Raw genomic sequence first — 20,295 nt, forward strand, 5'->3', positions numbered from 1 at the left:
AATAGTGTTAGCATTCCATATATAACAGGGAATAAAGCAAGTAGGTCCAACCGACATTCTCTGGGTTTATTTTAGGGGAGGGAGACAGATACAAACAATAGATAGAATAAGAGGCAAAGTGAATATTGTATCAAAGTCTCAGAATAAGATACAAAGTGAACATTGTATCAAAGTCCCATGGTGGGGAAACCACAGGAGGTCGAGAAGGAACCAGTGTGAGATACCCCGCCTTTTCAGTAGTATGCTCCGACTGGGGCTACAGCCCAGTGGCAGCGAATTCACCCACGTGGTGTTTGAAGTTGTGGTTTTAGCTCCAGTAGTGTAATTTAATAGTCAGGCGGGCCTCTGTGAAAGAGATGGGAGCAAATGCAAACACACAGTTATAATAAAAGCCCCAAGGTACACACACACACACACACACACACACACACACACACACACAGCTTCATAATGCCCCAAATGGTTTTCACAGGTGACATGTCACCTAACAATCATCGTGCTTTTTCTTCTTGGTCGCTGCTACTGTTGACTTAATGGCTAGTTCTTTTGGGAACAGTCCCCTTCTTGCCCTTCTTCCTGCTCTCTGAGGACTGCATATAGGATATGTACTCAGAGAGGCAGGCAGCTCCTCCTTAGAAAAATTAAGGTCCTCGGTCTAGAGATGTTTGTTCCTGAGCTGGGGAGATGACTCAGTAGGTAAAGAACGCACTGTGCAAACATGGGGAACTGAGTTAGGATCCCCAGGGCTGGTGTGGACGGCCAGGCATGGTACAACTTGTGGGAAGCCGTGGCACTAGGGGAGAGGAGGCTCCATGGAGCTTACTGGTCAGCCAGTCTAGCCAAACTGGTAAGGTCTGGGCTCAAGGAGAGACCCTGTCTAAAAAAGTCATGTGGAGAGCACACCTGATATTGACCTCTGGTTTTCCACATGTATGTCACACTCATGAACACACATACATACGTACACACACTTCAACGAAAAATAATTCGTGTTCCGGTGGGCTTCTTTTGGGAGATGTTTAATTTTTTTATAGTTCCATGTGGATTTTGTCGTTGGGCACAACTGCCACATTTCATGTGACCAGAGGACAGACTCTGGAAGTTGGTTCTCCCTCTCCACCACGTGTGTCCCATGGATCAAATTCAGGTGGGGTCAGGTTGGGTGTAGCAGGTTGTCGTTAGCTGAGCCATCCCGATGGCTTTATAAAGTTTTTTGTTTGTTTGTTTTTGTTTTTAAGATTAGAAATTTTAATTACATAAATGTATTTATTTAGTAGTGGCAGCAGGGTTTGTTTGGCACATAATAAGAGTAGAGGTCACAGAACAATTTTTAAGTCAGCTCTCTCCTGTCGTTCGCATCTTTGGGTTCAAACTCTGGCAGTCGTGCTTGGCAGCAAGCTCCTTCACCCCTATGCCATCTCGTCTGGTCCTTTCTATGCTTTTTGTTTATTTGTTTGTTTACAGGATCTCATGTAGCTAATGATCATTTTGAAATTCTGATCCTCCTGCCTCCACCTCCCAGATGAGCCTCTCTGTATACCAGTAGGGGGGAGGGGAGGACAAGGGGAGGGGAAGGGGAAGCGAGGAATGGGGAAGGAGAAAGGGAAGGAGGGGCGCCTAGGTGAATTTCACTTACCATTAGAATTTTAAATAAAATCCACCCAAGCTACCTACTTAGCAACTCATTTCTATTACTTAGAGCACCTGACATGAGTGCTGGGATCCCACCCGACTCTCATCCCGTGCCAGAGTAGCAAGTTCTTTAACCACTGAGCCATCGCTCCAGCCTGTATTATTTCATTACTTTTTAAAGGGCTCATCGATCTAAAACTTGTCCAAACAAGAGCTCTCAGGAAGCACGCGGGAATTGAGCGTGTTCTCTTGCTCACGGACGGGTTTAGTAGCTGCTACGCCTACTTCCAAAAACTCCCGTGAGACCTGCCAGGATGCCCTCCTCCTTAGGTGGAGGATGGAAGGACCGGGCCTTGAGCCAAGGAAGCGCCAGCTGGGTAGGAAATCCCCACCTGTGATTACTGGGGTATTCATTAATCCAGGATTGTTGTGAGAAAAAAAGAAGAAACTGAAGCTGGTTTTGACAGAGAATTCTGCTAGAATCACATGAGGTCCGCAGATGCCAAATTCTGTTAAGGGTCTAGGGTAAATCTGCAGCTCGCTCAGTTCCACCCACCCCCACGCCCACTCCCACCCACCCCCGCGTCGGCTGTAGCCAAAGCCGCAGCTTGGAGAGCTCAGCTCTGCCCCCTGGGATAAGGAAGAAGAGGGTAAGGGTTGTTTTTGATTACAGGTTTCTATGGTAACCAGGACTCGCAACAGAGGGGGTTTGAGCATAGCAACCGCAGACTCAGCTAGCTTTGGGACACTCGAAGCCAGAGTTTCGCCTAAATAATCCGTGGGGATAAGGAAGCACCGTCCTTAAGGGGGATCCATGGTGAAAATTAGTTTTGGATTCCTTGGGGATAAGAACTACATCTGGGTAGCTGCGTTGGGTCTATTCTTGTCTTGTTTTTTTTCCCAGGTTGCTTTTCTTCGACTTCTTCTGAAACCTTTCTTCTCAATTCCGTAATAAAAAATACAGCTGACGCTCGAAAAAGCCCAGGTTTGAATGGTGTGGACCTACTAAGTGTGGACAGAGGTAGTAGTTATTGGAGATTTTCATCAACTTGAAAACATTAAGAAAAAAAAAAAAGATACGCTATAGATACATAAAATATTTGCAGTCGATGTGATGCTTTATTATTTACTACCGTAAAATATATGTAGAGACTATAATAAGCTGCAGTTGATCAAAATGGACTCTTGCAGATGCTATGCGTGACTGCACACTGCCATTTGCAACCTAGAGAAATGCAAACAAATGTACAGATGCAGCATTAAATCATAATTGCATAAATTAACTGTAGTACATAGTACATGCTGTGCTGCGTTAATAATGCCCTAGCCTGTTGCTGTGGGGGAATGACATGCAAATTTTTTTACTGCACGGGGGTGGGGGTGGGGCTGGTGCCTAGAACCCCCAGGTAATCCCTTAGCTAAGAATAGTGCTGTTGATGTTTCTTTATCCATAAAACTGGCTTTACTGTCATTGTTGTTGAGATGGAGTCTCAGGAGCCCAGGCTGGCTTTGAACTCTCTGTCTAGCTGTGGATGACCTTAAACTTCCAATCCTCCTGTCTCAGTCTGCCCAGCACTTTGATTCCACGCGAGCTTTATGTTGTGCTAGGCATCGAACTGGGGTTTCATGGGTTCTAGGTAAGCACTCTACCAATTAATCTGCATCTCCAGCCCCCAAAGTGTGGTCTTGGAGGAGGGATTTTTGCAAGCTGCGAATGGTAGTGTTAATCGGAAATGCTGTCAGGAGCTTGGATGGATCTAATACTCTACTCATGATTTGTGTTCCTGACAACAGGGACATTTGGATTGTCCTGATAAAGGTCTTTATTTGCTTTTTAATCGGATGTAGGTCCTCAACAGGCCGATTTGAAACTATTTATTTATTTATTTATTTATTTTTAATTAATTATTTTTTTAAATTAACTCATTTGGAGAGGAAAACTGTGCCACTCAAAAAAGTCACATGCTAAGTATGGGATCAAGGAACATCTTTTTCCTCTTCTTTTGAGAAGGGTCTCTCTGAGGACTGTCCAGGAACCCAGGCTGGCTTCAAACTCTCAGAGACCTGCCTGCCTCTGCCTCTTGAATGCTGGGATTAAAGGTTTGTGCCACTATAGCCCTGCTCTTCTATTATAAAAATTTTTACCACAATTAATTATCATATGCATGAGGGGGCGTGGTCAGTGGTCAGCATTCACATCAGCAGACTGGGTTCTTTCCTCACACCTCCAGGATTGAGTTCAGGTCTGCAGACATGCGTGGAAAGTTTACCCGCTGAACCAAATGGTCACTCTCAGCCCTCCTGCCTCCTTCCCCCGGGGTGCTGGGATTACAGGTGTTCACCACCATGCCTCCCTCAACACTGTGTTCATAAATTCTGCCTCTGTGGGGATGGGGCAGGGGTGTGTATGTGGCAAAAGAACTCATTTTCATTATTCTGTGGAAGTCCACTCTGTATCAATATGCCCAAATTCATCTCCTCATTCCCCTGCTGTGAGCATTTGGTTGTTCTTCATTTTGGGTTACTATGGCTACCTCGGTGTACATCCCTGTACATGTCTTTGGATGTGCACCTCTCTGTGGCATTTTATACTTAGGAATGGGAATGTCTGGACCAAAGGATGTGCATGTCTATTCAGTGTACAGCATTGCCCAGCCATTTCCCAGAGTGGCTCCATCGAGTCCGTGCAGATCTGTGAGATGGTAGTTGATCATGTTCTACATAAAGTCATGCACTTCTTCAGCATCTTCAGTCTTGAAGGTCTAGCCCCAGGTACCAAGGAATGTGACTATGTAACCAGGACTGTAATTGCAGCAACTCAAGAGGCTGCGGCAGGAGGTGGAAAGTTCAAGGCCTGCCTGAGCTGCAGAGAGAGTTCGAGGTCCTGCTGACCGACTCAGTGAGACAGTCTGGAAATCAAAAGGGAGAAGAGAACTGTGATGATAGCTGGATGGTTATAGCATTTGTGACACCCCTAGTCCAATCCCTCAGACAAGACAGAGCAGAGCAATCAGCAAAGTCAATGGGACTGGTTTGAAGATGGGGTTTAAAATACGTTTTACATTTATTTATTTATCGGGGGTGGGGACACCCCTGTCATAGCACACAGGTGGGAGTCGGAGGGCAACATGCAGGAGTCCATCTCTCCTTCTGCCATGTCAGTCCCAGGGATGGAACAATTGCCTTTGTCACATCATTTATAATCAATAGCAGTTTTATTTCATTTTCAGTCCTTCCTTATACCTTGTACACATGCATGCATATGTGTGTGTGTTTGTGTGTTCATATGTATGCAGGTGTGTGTGTGTGTGTACATGCGGAGGGCAAAGGTTGATTATGAGTGGTATTCCTCAGGTGCAATCCACCCAGGTTTTTGTTTGTTTGTTTGTTTGTTTGTTTGTTTTCTGAGAGAGTTTCTCATTGGCCTGGAACTTACCAGAGAGCTTCAGGAGCCCACCTGCAGCCACCTCCACAGCCCCGTGGTTACAAGCACGAGCAACCACATGTTTTTGTTTATTTTAAATACCAGTTCTGGAGATTGAAATGAAGTCCTAATGCTTGCCCAAAAGTATTTACCAACTGAACTGTCACCTATGACCCCCTGCCTTTTAGAGACAAGGTCTTGCCAGGTAGCTCAGGTTGGCCTTTGGCTTGCAGTAATCCTCCTGCCTCCGCTTCCTCCCTGCCAGAACCACAGGCATGCACTACCCTTTTCTTTCCTCATCATTGCCTAAAGATACATTGGTGCAACAGTGAATCAAAGGAGTTGTAGCCTCATACTTTTCTTATACATTTTTTTCCAGGTTGCCAATGCAAATTTCCTCTTTCCTCCTCCTCCTCCTCCTCCTCCTCCTCCTCCTCCTCCTCCTCCTCCTCCTCCTCCTTCTCCTCTTATTTGTAGGTATTTTAGGTATCCTACAAGCTTACATTCGTTTTTACTTTGGGAGAAAAATTTTCCCGTTTGCTTCTCACTGGCACTGAGAAAACACTGACCAAAATGAACTTGAAGTTTATTTGGCTTCCAGGTCCCAGTTCATCATCAGGGGACACCAAGGCAAGAACTCACGGCAGGAACCTGGAGGCAGAGACTGAAGTAGAAGCCATGGAGGAACACTGCTTACTGACTTGCTGTCCACGGCTCATCTATGTTATATAGGCCAGGCTCACCTGCCTGGGAATGGCACCGCTCATAGTGGGCTGGACCCTCCTATGCTAATTAGCAATCAAGAAAATCGCCCCGGATGTGCTTACAGTCCATTCTAAGGGAACCATTTCCTCAAATGAAGTCCCCTCTTCCCAGGTCTGTCAAACTGATGGCTGAAGCCAATGATAGAAATGATTGCTGTAGTTTTTATTTTACACACCTCAGCTGCATCTATTGATTAACCACATGATTTCCCCTGTATTATGTTATTCTGGGGACTGATCATTTGTTTAAAATACCAATGAATGGTGGCACATGCCTTGAATCTCAATACTTGAGAAGCCGTAGGCAGGAAGACGGCTGAAAGTTCAAGGCCAGCCTAGGACACATCATATGACCCTGTCTCAAAATAAAACAAACAAAAAAAGACTATGAAACCGAGGTAACCCTTTTAGGGGATAAAGGTCATTCCGTCTTCCTATACCAGTCTGGAAGTGTTTCCCCTGTTAGCAGTTCCTGGAAAAACAAATATTTACTGTCCTTGACTGTTAAGTGGTAACTATCACTGGGACTGGGTGTATCGTTTCTAGGAAGAGATGCAATCATACACTGAATGTATTCACTAGATGTGACATTATTCAGGCTTTGCTTGCTTTTAATAGATTGTAGGGTTTGTTTTTTTTTGCTTTTTGTTTTTTTTTTTTTACTAGATTGTAATCTAATCCTCCAATTTATAAGCATAAAAATATTCAAGACTCCGTGTTTATGACATCTCCCTTCTCACGTATGTCTCTGTGTGTATGTGTGTGTATGACTATGTGTGTGAATGTGTGCATGTGAATGAGCGTACGTGTGAGTGTGTCAGCGTGTGTGTGAGTGTGAGTATGTGTAAGAGAGAGAGAGAGAGTGTGTGTGAGAATGTGTGTGTGTATGTATGTAGTTTTCTATTTTTCAGATAGGACCTTACTAGTCCTGGCTGGTTTGGAGCTCACTATGTAGACCAGGCTGGCCTAGAGTTCACTGAGGTCCATGTGCCTCTGCCTTTCAAGTACTGAGATTAAAGGCCCGAGCTTCCCTCCTGGCTCAAACATTTTCATCCACTAATGTAATTGCTCACCCATTAAGATCGCTCTTTCTGAACACCCAGATTCAGTTCTTAGCACCCACATTGTTAGATCACAATTACCAGTAACTCCAGTTCCTGGGGGAATCCAAAACCCTCTTCTGCCTTCTAGGAGCTCCTGTGGTGCACATAAACAAAATGCTCTCTCTCCCCCTCTCTCTCACGCACACACCCTCACACCCACATACATACAAATGAACAAACGAATACACAAACAAACCAACCTAAAGATGTGTCTTAGAATTTTAAGGTCATACTATGATTCATTTATAATTAATTGAGTGAGCTCTCCCAAGATGATTAAAAATAGATTTAAATAGATTTGAGTATTTTATCCCCATTCCACACTCCGCTGAGGCCCCTAGGCGCTTGCCAGCTCCCTTCTAAGTTGGCTCAATTTACAGCTCCCTCTGTCTGTGACTCAACTACTCCTGGAGGCTTCTTTGGACGCTGAGCCAGGAGCACTTAGCAGACTGGAAGAGCTGGGGAATTAAAAACTTCCCAGAGTTGTGGCCCATCTATTGGTGACCATAGTTGCCGGGCACATATCACAGTTTCTGTTCTCTTCCTGGGGGATTAACTCTGAGCAGGATGCTCTATGCTGGCTCCCTGAGTTTCTGGGCAGGGAGAAGCTCTGTGGACTCACAGTAAAACGTTTTTGTTTGTTTTTGCGGACCCAACACTGACCTATTTATTCCCTTCCTCACCTCGCTCCTTCAGAATGAACCATCAGAGTTAGCTTCAACCTCAGAATGATCTGTCAGAGTTAGCTTCAAGAGCTCACAGCTTCAGCTCCGGGTTTGCTTCTCTGCCAAGTTCTCTAACCCACTTTGTGAGAATATATCTTAGTTTTATACCGTCAGCATTTGCTTAGAGACTCTAGAGACCAGGCTGACTTCAAGCTCACAGAGATCCATTTGCCTCAGCCTCCTGAGTGCTGGGACTAAAGGTGTGCACCACCATGCCCAGTAGTTTATTCCTTAACTCTGGTATCATTTTTCTCCTACTTGAATAACTGCTTTAAACATTGCTTCTGCCTTCTATGAGCAGTGCATGAGTAACTCCCCCAGTAACTGGCTGTCTCAATGTTATCTAAATATTCCACTCCCCCGCCTCCTCTTCTTCCCCCCCCTCCCCTTCCCCCTCCTCCTCTTCCCACCCCTCCTCTTCATCCTCTTCCTCCCCCTCCCTCCTCCTCTTCCTCCTGCTCCTCCTCTTCCTCTTTTGTAGTCCAGGCTGGCCTCAAGCTCTCCATCTCTCCATCCCTGCCTCCCGAGTGCTGGGATCACAAGTGTGTGCTACCACGCCCATCTTTCTCCACCCCCATCTCTGCAGCTTCCTTTCACTGGATGAGGAGCTGTAGGTTGGCAACCAGTTGCTTTTAGCTCATTTGAGGATGTTATCTTCCAGAGGTGGTGACACACACCATTTCAAGGCTCCCCTGGTTTACATAGTGAAACCCTGTCCCTGCCCCAGGGCAAAGAAGATATAGGAAGGCCTTGGATATGAACTTCAAGGGGATACTGGGGATAAGAAGTTTATTAGAGGAGTTATTAAGGTCACAGACAGATGGGCAGGCAGACAGATGGATGGACAGACGGACAGACAGATGACAAAGAGCATGGCAGGAATTCTCAACAGAGTTCAGACCCCCCCCCATCAGATCTAGATAGCATGGTGGGGCCCCTAAGGGGAGTTCAGACCCCAGCAATACAGAGAAAGGTTGGAAGAGAGGAATCAGGCTCACAGGGCACAGTCCTTACAGAACTCTGAGGTTTGTTTCACAGTGCATGCCTGCAGCTGGGCTCTCTGATACCCTGGCAGATGCCTGGGAAGGGATAGGGAGCAGGACCACTGACTGGCCAGCCATACTCTGAGGTGAGCTCACTTCCCAGGAGACAGATGCCAACATCCGGGAGTCTGTTAACTACAGACTCAGTGTCTTAGCAAGGCGCCTGTCAGTGTGTAAGAAGGGAGGGGCTGCCTCAGGTACCAGGAGGGTTCTGACATCTGTTCTTACACAGCATCCTGTATTCTTTCTTCATGTTTCTGTTTACTCCGGGGATAGACTCAGCTGTCAATCTTATTACCGCTTTTGAAGACAGTTTGCTTTTCCTCCTAATCCTTCTGAGATTTCTCCCTGTTTACTGGTGAAATTATCCTTTCAGCTATTTTTTGAAGTCAATCAATTTAACAGTTGTTTATTAAACCAGGTGTGGTGGTACACGCCTTTAATCCCAGCAGTCGGGAGGCAGAGGCAGGTGGTTCTCTGTGAGTTCAAGGCCAGCCTGGTTTACTTAGTGAGTTCTAGGCCAGTCTGGGCTGCGTATCGAGACCCGGTCTCCAACAAAACAAAAAAATTAAAATGTTTGTTATATTATACTGCACCAGAGTTCTAAAAAATATAGAACCTAGTATAATGTGTGTGCACACATGTGTGTATAAATAGATTAATTATAAGGAAGCAGCTCACGTGACAATGGTGCCTAAGAGGCCCAGATTTAGAAGGGTTCATGGTATAAGTTTTAGTTTGGGTTCCTGTCTAAAGGCAGGAGGCCAGTGCCTACCTTAGACATAACCACTTCCCTGTCATTTGCATAACTTCATTTAAAAAAAGATTTATTTATTATTATATCTAAGTATACTGTAGCTGTCTTCACACACACCAGAAAAGGGTGTCAGATCTCTTTATGGATGGTTGTGAGCCACCATGTGGTTGCTGGGAACTGAACTCAGGACCTTCGGAAGAGTAGTCAGTGCTTTTAACCACCGAGCCATCTCTCCAGCCCACATAACTTCATTATTTAACACAGTTTAAATTTTATCTTTATGTTTAAATTGTGTGTGTGCTATGTCTGTAGGTGCCCATAAATGCAGTGCCTGCCAAGGACAGAAGAGGACGCCATTTCCTGCAGCTGGAGTTATAGGATGTTGTAAGCCACCCCACATGGGTGCTGGGAACTGAACTTGGGTCCTCTGGAAGAGTGACAAGCACCCTTAACTGGTAAGCAGGCTCTCTATCCCCAGTACTTTCATTCTTTGTAGCTGAATAAAACTGTCTCGCATGCATACTTGGCTTTGTTTCTCAGAGTTTCTCTGCTTCCGTGTTGCTGAGTGTCTAAACTGCGCCTCAGTAAACATGCTATGCCCTGGCTTCGGACACTGCACACAGTTTTGCTTCTATTTGTATTTGTTGGTCAAACAGAATTGTGTGTGACATATTCGTTTTCTATTTCTACGTAATAAATTCATCCAAACTTCACAGCTTACATGAAAATATTTATTATTGTCTCCGTGTCTATGGCTGAGGAATCCACATGTGGTTGGAAACATTCTTATGGCTTCAGGCATGACACCTGAATTCATCCTGAGGTTGTCAACATCTGTTAAGCTCACTATTAGGAGGATGGTAAAGAGCTCACCTCACTTTAAAAGTTATCTGTGAGCACGGGATAAAGGTGCTAGAGAGGAAGAGGGGTACAGAGAGGGAAAGGTAGAAGAGAGGAGGGCAGAGAGAGCGGCAGGGAAGGGAGAGGGATTTACAGAAAGAGGAAAAAGGAGAGGGGAGGGGGGAGAGGGAGGAGAGGGGAGGGGAGAGGGGGAAGAGGGGAGGGGAGGAGAGGAGAGGAGAGGAGAGGAGAGGAGAGGAGAGGAGAGGAGAGGAGAGGAGGAGAGGGGAGAGAGGGTACAGAGAGAGGAAGGGAGAAGACAGAAGGAGGGAGAACAGATTCTCCCAACAACCTGGAGTTGCTGGGACTAACCTACTTTTAATTGCCTATGGAAAATGCATATATATCATAATAGCTAGTGTATAGTTAATACAGTCTGTAAATGATTGACTGTAAGACTGTTATAAAACTTGAAAAAGTAAGATCAAGTATAGTAATGCTGTAAGAAAGGGCAGTATTTTACAAGTTACTCTTTAATTCAGCTCTCTCTATCTTCTTTCTCTAAAAATATGTGAGGCCAGACATAGAAAAAAAAATCCTAAAATTATCTTGGAAATACAAAATAGCCAAAGCAGTCTTAAGCATAAGTCACAATATCTGATTTCACGTCGTTCTACAGAGCCACAGTGACACAAACAGCCGGATGCTGGCACGTGCACAGCCGGGTGGACCAATGGGCCAGGCAGAGATAAAGCCACATAGCTGTGTGCATCTGAAGCTCAGCGAAGATGCCCAGAGCATGCATTGGAGAAAGGACAGCTTCTGCTCACACGGTGCTGGAAAAGTCGGATCCTTGACTCTTGCTCAGCAGAAAACCCAACTCAGGATGAATCAAAGGCAGGAGTGTTAAACACAACGATTTCAAAGGCCATCCCAGAGGGCGTACTTCAAGACACACAGGCATAGGCTTTCTGCATAGGACTTGAGTGGCCCAGGAAATAACAGCCAGAATCGACAGTGACATGAGATCAAAAACCCACATAGCAAAGGGAGCTATTTACTGCCCTCTAAAAGGCTGCTCTGTACTTCCGTGGAATCTACAGCTTTCTTCAGATTTACTTTAACTACACAGTTTCTGTTTCTTGTAAGTCAGTAAGGCCAGCAAGTAAGATACCAATATGCACTAGGGCCCAGCTAAGTTGTTCCTTGGCAGGATGAGATGGAGGGACCTCAGGAAGGCCATCTGGGCAGGCCTTGTACAAATGGAATCCGCTACAATGTCACCTATGATGACATTGAATGGGAGGCCTGGAGTGATGGTTTAGTGACTAAGAGCACTGGCTGCTATTTCAGAGACTGAGTTTGAATTCCCAGCACCTACACAGCAGTTCGTGACTGTAACTCAAGCTCTAGAGGTTAAGCACCAGGCACTCATGTGGTCCTAGACTTTGTCTTGGTTAGAGCTACTGTTGCTGAAATGGCCAAAAGCAACTTAGGGAGGAAATGATTCTTTGCCTTATACTTCCATGTCCCTGTTCATCACTGAAGGAACTCAGGACAGGAACTCAAGTAGGGCAGGAACCTGGAGACAGGAGCTGATGTAGAAACCATGGAGGAGTGCTGCTTACTGGCTTGCTCCTCATGGCTTGCTCAGTCTGTTTTCTTATAGAACCCAGGACCACCAGCCCAGTGATAGCACCACCCGCAATGGGCTGAGTCCTCCCCCATTATTCACTAATTAAGAAAATGCCCTACAGGCTTCCCTATAGCCTGAGCTCATGAAGGCAGTTTCTCAAATGATGTTCCCTCCTCTCTAATGACTATAGCTTCTTCACATAGTTCACATAAAACTAACCACCATAGACACATGTGGGGCTAAACAACCATACACATACAATAAAATAAAAATAATTTTAAAGAAAGAAAGAAAGAAAGAAAGAAAGAAAGAAAGAAAGAAAGAAAGAAAGAAAGAAAAAAAGAAAGAAAGAAATTGAATGAATGACCCAGGCATGGTGACACACACTTGTAATCCGAGTATCTGGCAGGAGGATCATGAGTTCAAGGATATTCTGGGCTATGAGGTGTCACGTTGTTTCAAAACCATAGCAAAGAAAAAGGGAGGAGGAGGAGAAAGAGCCGAGGAGGAAGGATAAGGAGGAGGGGGAAGAGAGGAGGAAGGACAGGACTTGGATCCATGCTCTACTCTTTAAAATAAAAAATGGGAGGCTGGAGAAATGGCTCAGCTCTTAAGAGGATCTGCAGAGGCTCTGAGTTTGGTTCCCAGTACCCATGTCAAATAGTTCACAACTGTGTGGAACTCCACCGCCGGGAGATTTGGCACCCTCTTGTGACTTCCTGGGACATGCACATGCGCACACACAGGTAGGTATACCTAATTAAATAATAAGTCTTTACAACAAAACTTAAAAGGAAGATAAATTTTTTATGATAAAATAGATACCATGGAAACCACTTTAAACATACTGTTCAACACTGTTAAGCACATTCACGACATTCAATGTACAGGATGATTTTGTAGCTTTTTTCCCCCCTGTTTTAAAACGGAAACCGGACCTAGTGAACACAGCTCTCCCCTCCCTCCCACCCCAGTATGCATCCCTCTACTCACTGTTTCTATGAACGTGACCCCTTTAGGGCCCTCCCAGATGGAAGCATGGCCTTGTTGGGGCTCGCTCATTTCACTAGCACAGTATCCTCAGATTTCCTCCACGACAGCAACACCAGACTTTTCTTTCTGCTGGGTGGTAGTACATGCCTATAATTCCAACACTCAGGAGGCTGAGGCAGGAGGATTGAAGGTTGGAAGGTTGGGTGAAACCAAATCACAGACAAACAAATAAAAGCATCCCTTTTTGAAGCTTATTAGCATGATATAGTAACTCCTCCATTTTTTAGTTTATCCGTTGTCAGTGAACACTTGAGTTGCTTACAATATCTGACTTCTGTAAATAATGTTGCTTTGAACAAGCGTGTACAAAAGAATTTTTGAGACTTTGCTTCCAATTCTCTTGGATATATACCCTGAATCACAGTTGCTAGATTATATAAAGATGAGGACCTAATATTGATGATGTCACAGAAGCCAGTGACATCAAACTAGACCAATGACTCATCGCAATGGGCATTTGCAAATGAAGTTGTGTGGACAGAGGGGTATAGTGTGGGACACACTGTGACACACTACACCTTCCATGAGATGTTTTCTATGTTTGTTTTATCTGTTTGTGTGTTTTTTATTTGTGTGTTGGGGGTTGCAAGGGCAGATATGAAGGGATGGGGAGATGAGTGGGACTGGGGTGTATGATGTGAAACTGACAAAGAATCAATAAAAATTTTTTAAAATATTTCATTTGTGTGTGTGTGTGTGTGTGTGTGTGTGTGTGTGTGTGTGTGAATGCATGTATGTGCATGCCTGTGGAGAGCAGAAGGAGATGTTTGATCTCTTGGGGTTACAGTTCCAACCGAATCAGTTGTAAGCCATCCAACATACCTGCCTGGAACCAGACCTGGGTCCTTGGAAGGGTATGTGTGTGTGTGTGTGTGTGTGTGTGTGTGTGTGTGTGTATGAGTGCATGCTCTTACCCACTAAGCCATCTCCTCAGCCCCTGGGAATTCTATTTTTAACTTTTGAGGAACTATTGTAGCTTTTCCCAGGCTGGGGGCATTGTTTTACATTCTCACCAATACTGCATGAATGCCCCCAACTCTCTACGCTCTGGCCAACACTTCCTTCTCTAAAAAAAGAAACCATCCTATGGCTATCCTGGTTATGTGGACCAGGACGGTTCAAGGCTTGCTGGTGATTTGCAAAGTGTAAATTCATAGTATGCAGTGTAAGCCAAATTTGGTGGCACATGCCTAAAAACTCGAAGCATTCAGAAGGCACAGATGGTAGGAACACAAGTTCAAGCCCAGTGTGGTTGAACAGTGAGTTCTGAGCTAGTCTGGAATACATAATGAGACCCTGTCTCAGAGGGGAAATGTCAGTGCAGAGGGTGCTGAAGGTGCCATATTTGGTGGAATCACAACCACACAGAGACATTGCAAAGGCCTTTGCAGGAGAAGGTCACATGCCAGTTAGCAGCCACTAACCCAAAGGAGCCAGCAGCAAGCTACAGCTACCAAGATGAGGGAAGTATGGTAGGACACACCCGAAAAAAAAAAAAAAAAAGCCAACTGTGCTTTGCTGCTGCTTTCTACCACAGGAATGTAGAGAAAAGGCTGGCAGAGCACAAAGAGGAACCAGCGCTATTAAAAGAACGGAGGAATTAGCTCGGAGTCAAGCTCCTAGGGATGGCTAGGGTCATCTGTTTCCCTCTCTATACTGATGCATCATGGGCCAAGCCCACAAGGGAATGTGATGGTGTCTTGAACAAAATAGACTAGGCACCCAGCAAAATCTCCTTGGAAGAGAAGTCTGGGTTCAATACTAGACCCAACCATCAATACCAGACAATATACGATGAGGACCAGCTAGACCTGAAGCCCAGGAAGTGCTATTTTTGGACCCCTCTGCACTGAAAGTAGTTTGCCTTATTGGAGGAAAGGTCATTCTCTCTACAGATCCATTGAGTAGCAGCAAGAAACTCAGACTCTGTCTTCGTGTGTGTGTGTGTGTGTGTGTGTGTGTGTGTGTGTGTGTGTGTGTGTGTAGGGTGTTAGATGTAACGGTGTGGGCCTGTTGTTTCAGCTTCTTGGTAGGTAAGGCAGGAGAATCACAAGTTTGAGGTCTACCTGAGCAACAGTGTAAGTTCTTAAGGAACTTAGCGAGACCCTGTGTCAAAACGAAAAGAAAAACTATAGGGCTAAGCACCACTCAGCTCAACGTGCAAATGTTTGCTTTGCATGAACAACAAGGGTCTGACTCATCCCCAGTACTGAATGAATATATATATACATACACATATATTTCAGGTAGGCCACATATTTTCTAGTTCCCCATTTATTTCAGTGACTGAAGCTCAGTGTGCCTGGAAACAAGCCCACCTCCTTCCCCTTTCTAAGATGGTTTAAATGTGAAGTGTCCTCCATGGGCACCGAGGGCTTGGTTGGCCACTGACTGGCCCATGCAAGGACTCTGACTGACTGACTGACTGACTGACTGACTGACTGACTGACTGACTGAATTAAGCAGTGGATCCATTCATAATTTAATGCCCTTGTTAGGAGGTTATGGAACCTGCCTAAAGTCTGCCAGTTGCGGCGAACTGAGAAGTAAGACATGGGCCACCGAGTGGGAGCAGATGTAGAGGCTGGTTTTATTAGCTAATTGGAAAGGAGCAGATTGGAATGCAGACACGCTCCAGGCTTATAGGTGTCACTGTGAGGTACCGCCTGGGGAACGAACAGCTGGTGAGGTTGCCTGCTGAAAAATGGCGTTCCGTGAGGCACTGGGGCACCGGGGCACAAGAAACAAGTGTAGGATTCATCAGCAAAGGGATTACCATGTAAAACCCTGGGGGAGAGAGTGGGCACATATACCCTTATTCCCAGGACTCAAGAGGCAGGGACAAGCAGATCTCTATGAGTTCAAGGTCCAGCCTGGTCTGCCTAGTGAATTGGAGAGAGACAGAGACAGAGACAGACACGAAAGCCATATGAAAGATGCTGTGGTCTGGATACTGTTTGAGTGTGTCCCCAAAAGCTCATGCCCAGGAGCTTGCTTCTTGTATGGAGATATTGGGAGATGGTACCTAGTGGAAGGTGGTCAACTCATTTTTAAGAGGGTGTCAGCCCTGGTAGAGATTAATGACATTTCAAAGAATATCAGTTCTCCCAAAGCTTAAGTTGTTTAAAAAAACAAAATTCTGAATGTTTCTTCACTGTGGGAAGAAACAAATATATACACAACAACAAACCACCATCGCCACCACCATCACCACCACCATCATCACCACCATCACCACTACCAACAAATAACCCCCACTACCATTACTACCACCAAGAAACAACCACCACCACCATCACCATTATTACCATCACCACTGTTATATTATTCCACACGAAGTCCTCATTACAGGCCAAATATATGGGGTTGTCAAGATTTGAACTTCCAGTCTACAAAACTGTGTGTGTGAGAAAGAGAGAAAGAAAGAAAGGAAGAAAGAAAGAAAGAAAGAAAGAAAGAAAGGAAGGAAGGAAGGAAGGAAGGAAGAAAGGAAGAAAGAAAGAAAAAAAAACCTCTTTACTTTATAAAGTATCCAGCCTCAGGTATTTTGTCACAGGAATGGAAAACAGATATGAAATAGAGAAGCTAACCAGGATTAGAATTTAAGAGAGGAGGGTCTGATAACGGGGCTGAGAAGCAATGGGTTGAAGGAAAGAGAAGAAAGAGTGAAGAAAGAGGGTCCATAATGAAGAGCCTCAATGTTGCCTGGAGGAAAAGGAGGTGGAGCCTGGGAGGAAGCTAGCGGATCTGTAAACACCACGATCCTCTCACCAAGAGCTGCTGTTGGACTAAGATGCAAATATCCGTAGTGAGTGAACAAGATGTTAGGTTTCTGTCACGATCCTAGTTGTGAGGGAATAGCAAGGAAGGTGAGGGGCTCACACCTGCAACGCTAGTCCTTGGGAGGCTGACACGGGAGCACTGTGGAGAGCTGGAAGCCAGCCTGCCTGTCACAGTGAGTTCTAGGGATGGGATCCTGTCACAAACAAAACCATGAGTTAAGTAAAAAGAGTGTGAGCTAGAAATAAAAATAGAAACAGTATAAGATAGCATAAAGAAACTCAAGCATATCTCACTGAGAAGAATAGAAAGAAGTGTGAGTTGGTAGTAAATTAAATGATTTGGCCAGGTAGTGTTTTTTTTTTTTTCTGCCTATTAACTGGAAGGTATTTTTGTTGTTATTGCTAAAGATTTGTTTTTATTTTATACATGTGCGGAGTCCTGAATGAATTTATATACATCATGTATGTACCTGGTGCCCCGAGAGGCTGGAAGAGGGTGGCTGATCACTTGATGCTAGAGTTATAGGCAGCTGTGAGTCTCATAATGTGAGTGAATTTGGGTCCTCTGCAAGAGCAGCCAGTGAGTGCTCTTAGCCTCTAAACCTTCTTTCCAGCCCATATTACCCTGATTGCACCCAATCTTGTCTGATCTCAAAGCTAAGCAGGGTCAGGACTGGTTAATGCTTGGATGGGAGTCTCATTCATACCAAGGAAGACTGATGCTGGCTCTCTGGATATCTCCTGGGCTTCCTCACAACATGGCAGCTGAGTTCCTAGGGCACACATTCCAGAAGAAAAAGAGCCATCAGTCACATAGCCTCAAACATAAATAGATTAATTAAGTGGTATGCTAAACAGTGATGACAAACAGAGTCATAGTTTGGGTTTTATTGCTGTGCAGACTCCATGACCAAGGCAACTCTTATAAAAGAACACATTTCACTGGGGCTGGCTTACAGGTTCGGAGGTTTAGTCCCGTTATTGCTATGGTGGGAGATGTGGCAGCCTGCAGGCAGACATGGTGCTGGAGAAGGTGAGTTCATCTGGATCAGCAGGCAGCAGGACGTGAAGTACCACATTTCCTCCAACACCATACCAATTCCAACAAAGACCACAACTCCTAATCTGCCATTGCCTCAGCCTATGGAGGCCATTTTTCTCTTTCTTTCTTTCTTTCTTTCTTTCTTTCTTTCTTTCTTTCTTTCTTTCTTTCTTTCTTTCTCTCTCTCTCTCTCTCCCCCTCCCTCCCTCCCTCCCTTCTTTCTTCCTTCCTTCCTTCCTTTATTCCTTCCTTCCTTCCTTCCTTCCTCCCTCCCTCCCTCCCTCCCTCTCTCTCTCTTTCTTTTTTTTTAATTTTAATTTTAATTTTTTCGTGACAGGGTTTCTCTGTGTAGCCCTGGCTGTCCTGGAACTCACTCTGTAGACCAGACTGACCTCGAACTCAGAAATCCACCTGCCTCTGCCTCCCAAGTGCTGGGATTAAAGGCGTGTGCCACCACTGCCTGGCAAGGCCATTTTCTTTCAAACCACCATATAAAACAATAGGGTTTTTGTTTTTTCATTCTGTGGAGACTAAGCCTAGGATCTTGCAATGCTAAGCCTATATTCTCTTCCAGCTCTTGGTGGTTTTTATTCCCCCCAGACAGAGCATTGCTACCTCTGCTTCCCTCAAGAGCTAAGATCTAAGCATGTGGCACCTGCACCAAGCCAACTGGCTTGAAAGCATCACCAAGCATTATTCGTCATTAAAAATCCTTTAATAAGTCTCACAACTTTCTTCCATTCCAGCTCTATTAGAAACACAACCAAGGTGCTGGAGAGATGGCTCATTGGTTAAGAACACTGACTGCTCTTCCGAAGGTCCTGAGTTCAAATCCCAGCAGCCACATGGTGGCTCACAACCATCCGTGAAGAGATATGATGTCCTCTTTTGGTGTCTGAAGACAGCTACAGTGTGCTTACATAAAACAATAAACAAATCTTTGGACCAGAGTGAGCCAGCCTGGAGAGAGCAGAGGTCCTGAGTTCAATTCCCAGCAACAACATGATGGCTCATAACCATCTGTACAGCTACAGTGTACTCATATACATACAATAAATAAGTAAATCTTTAAAAAGAAAGAAAGAATGGAAGGAAGAAAGACAGGCAGATAGCCAAGAAGGTCAACTACTTGCTCTTTCAAAGAAGCAGGGGGCTGGAGAGATGCCTGGGTGGTTAAGAGCTCTGTCTACTCTTCTAGAGGACCCTGCTTTGATTCCCAGCACCCACATGGCAGCACACGGCTCTCACTCCAGTTCAGGAGACTGGATGCCCCCTTCTGGCCTCCTCAAGCCCTGCATCACCCTGCACATAAATCCAGGTAAAACACTCATACTTGCAGGACAAAATACAAATAAGATCTTTGAAATAAAAGGATACAAAAATATACCAGACACTGTGAGAAAGATAATGCAGGGTGAAAACATTAGGTAATCTCATATTTATTAATCTTATAGGTAACCAGGAAAAAGGAGTTCTAAGGCAATAACAAAACAAATAAATACTTGAAGGACCCTGACTGTATTGTTGTTTGCACGGGAGACAGGAAAGTATAGGTCTTCACCATAGGTGGCGCGTGCATACCATATCATTTGGCAGGTGTGTGGCATTATATTGCCTTATGGAGGATAACTGCGGTCTCCATTAAATTTTAACCCCTTACCCTTTGACCCAACAACTTCACTAGTAACTAGTCAAGTCATGACTCTCTGCTATTCAATACTGTCTGGGGTCTGGAAGAAAGTGGATTCTCTTTCTTTTCTTTATTTTCCTGGTTGCTGCTGCTGCTGCTGCTGCTGCTGCTGCTGCTGCTGCTGCTGCTGCTGCTGCTGCTGCTGCTGTTGTTGCTGTTGCTTCTCCTGATGCTGCTACTGTTACTGTTGGTGTTGCTGTTGCTGCTACTGCTACTGCTGGTGGTGTTGCTGCTGCTGTTGCTGTTGTTGGTGGTGGTGTTGTTGCTGCTGCTGCTGCTGCTGCTGCTGCTGCTGCTGCTGCTGTTGTTGCTGTTGCTTCTCCTGATGCTGCTACTGTTACTGTTGGTGTTGCTGTTGCTGCTACTGCTACTGCTGGTGGTGTTGCTGCTGCTGTTGCTGTTGTTGGTGGTGGTGTTGTTGCTGCTGCTGGTGTTGCTGTTGCTGCTGCTGTTGTTGCTGTTGCTTCTCCTGATGCTGCTACTGTTACTGTTGGTGTTGCTGTTGCTGCTACTGCTACTGCTGGTGGTGTTGCTGCTGCTGTTGCTGTTGTTGGTGGTGGTGTTGTTGCTGCTGCTGGTGTTGCTGTTGCTGCTGCTGTTGTTGCTGTTGCTTCTCCTGATGCTGCTACTGTTACTGTTGGTGTTGCTGTTGCTGCTACTGCTACTGCTGGTGGTGTTGCTGCTGCTGTTGCTGTTGTTGGTGGTGGTGTTGTTGCTGCTGCTGGTGTTGCTGTTGCTGCTGCTGCTGTTTTGTTTTGATTTGTTTTGTTTTTGCAGACTTAGAACTGGAACCCAGAATTGCAC

At 45.2% G+C, this 20,295-nt stretch overlaps 1 long non-coding RNA gene across 5 annotated transcripts; it reads left to right on the plus strand.

Annotated features, from left to right (window-relative positions):
• Positions 1–1,737: 1,737 nt before the first annotated feature.
• Gm35611 lies at positions 1,738–12,207 on the plus strand. 5 transcript variants are annotated; one of them, XR_881953.3, is made up of 5 exons: positions 1,796–2,009; positions 2,537–2,653; positions 5,658–5,932; positions 9,761–9,903; positions 10,968–12,207. It is a non-coding gene; the product is annotated as a predicted gene, 35611 (long non-coding RNA). The 5 variants fall into 5 exon arrangements; XR_881952.2 differs by lacking the exons at positions 9,761–9,903; positions 10,968–12,207 and having other exon boundaries at positions 1,754–2,009; positions 5,658–6,542; XR_391251.2 differs by lacking the exons at positions 1,796–2,009; positions 9,761–9,903; positions 10,968–12,207 and adding an exon at positions 2,021–2,282 and having other exon boundaries at positions 5,658–6,542.
• The last annotated feature ends 8,088 nt before the right edge of the window (positions 12,208–20,295 follow it).

This window comes from Mus musculus, chromosome 7 (genome assembly GCF_000001635.26).
Source record: "Mus musculus strain C57BL/6J chromosome 7, GRCm38.p6 C57BL/6J".
Taxonomy (NCBI): Eukaryota; Metazoa; Chordata; class Mammalia; order Rodentia; family Muridae; genus Mus; species Mus musculus.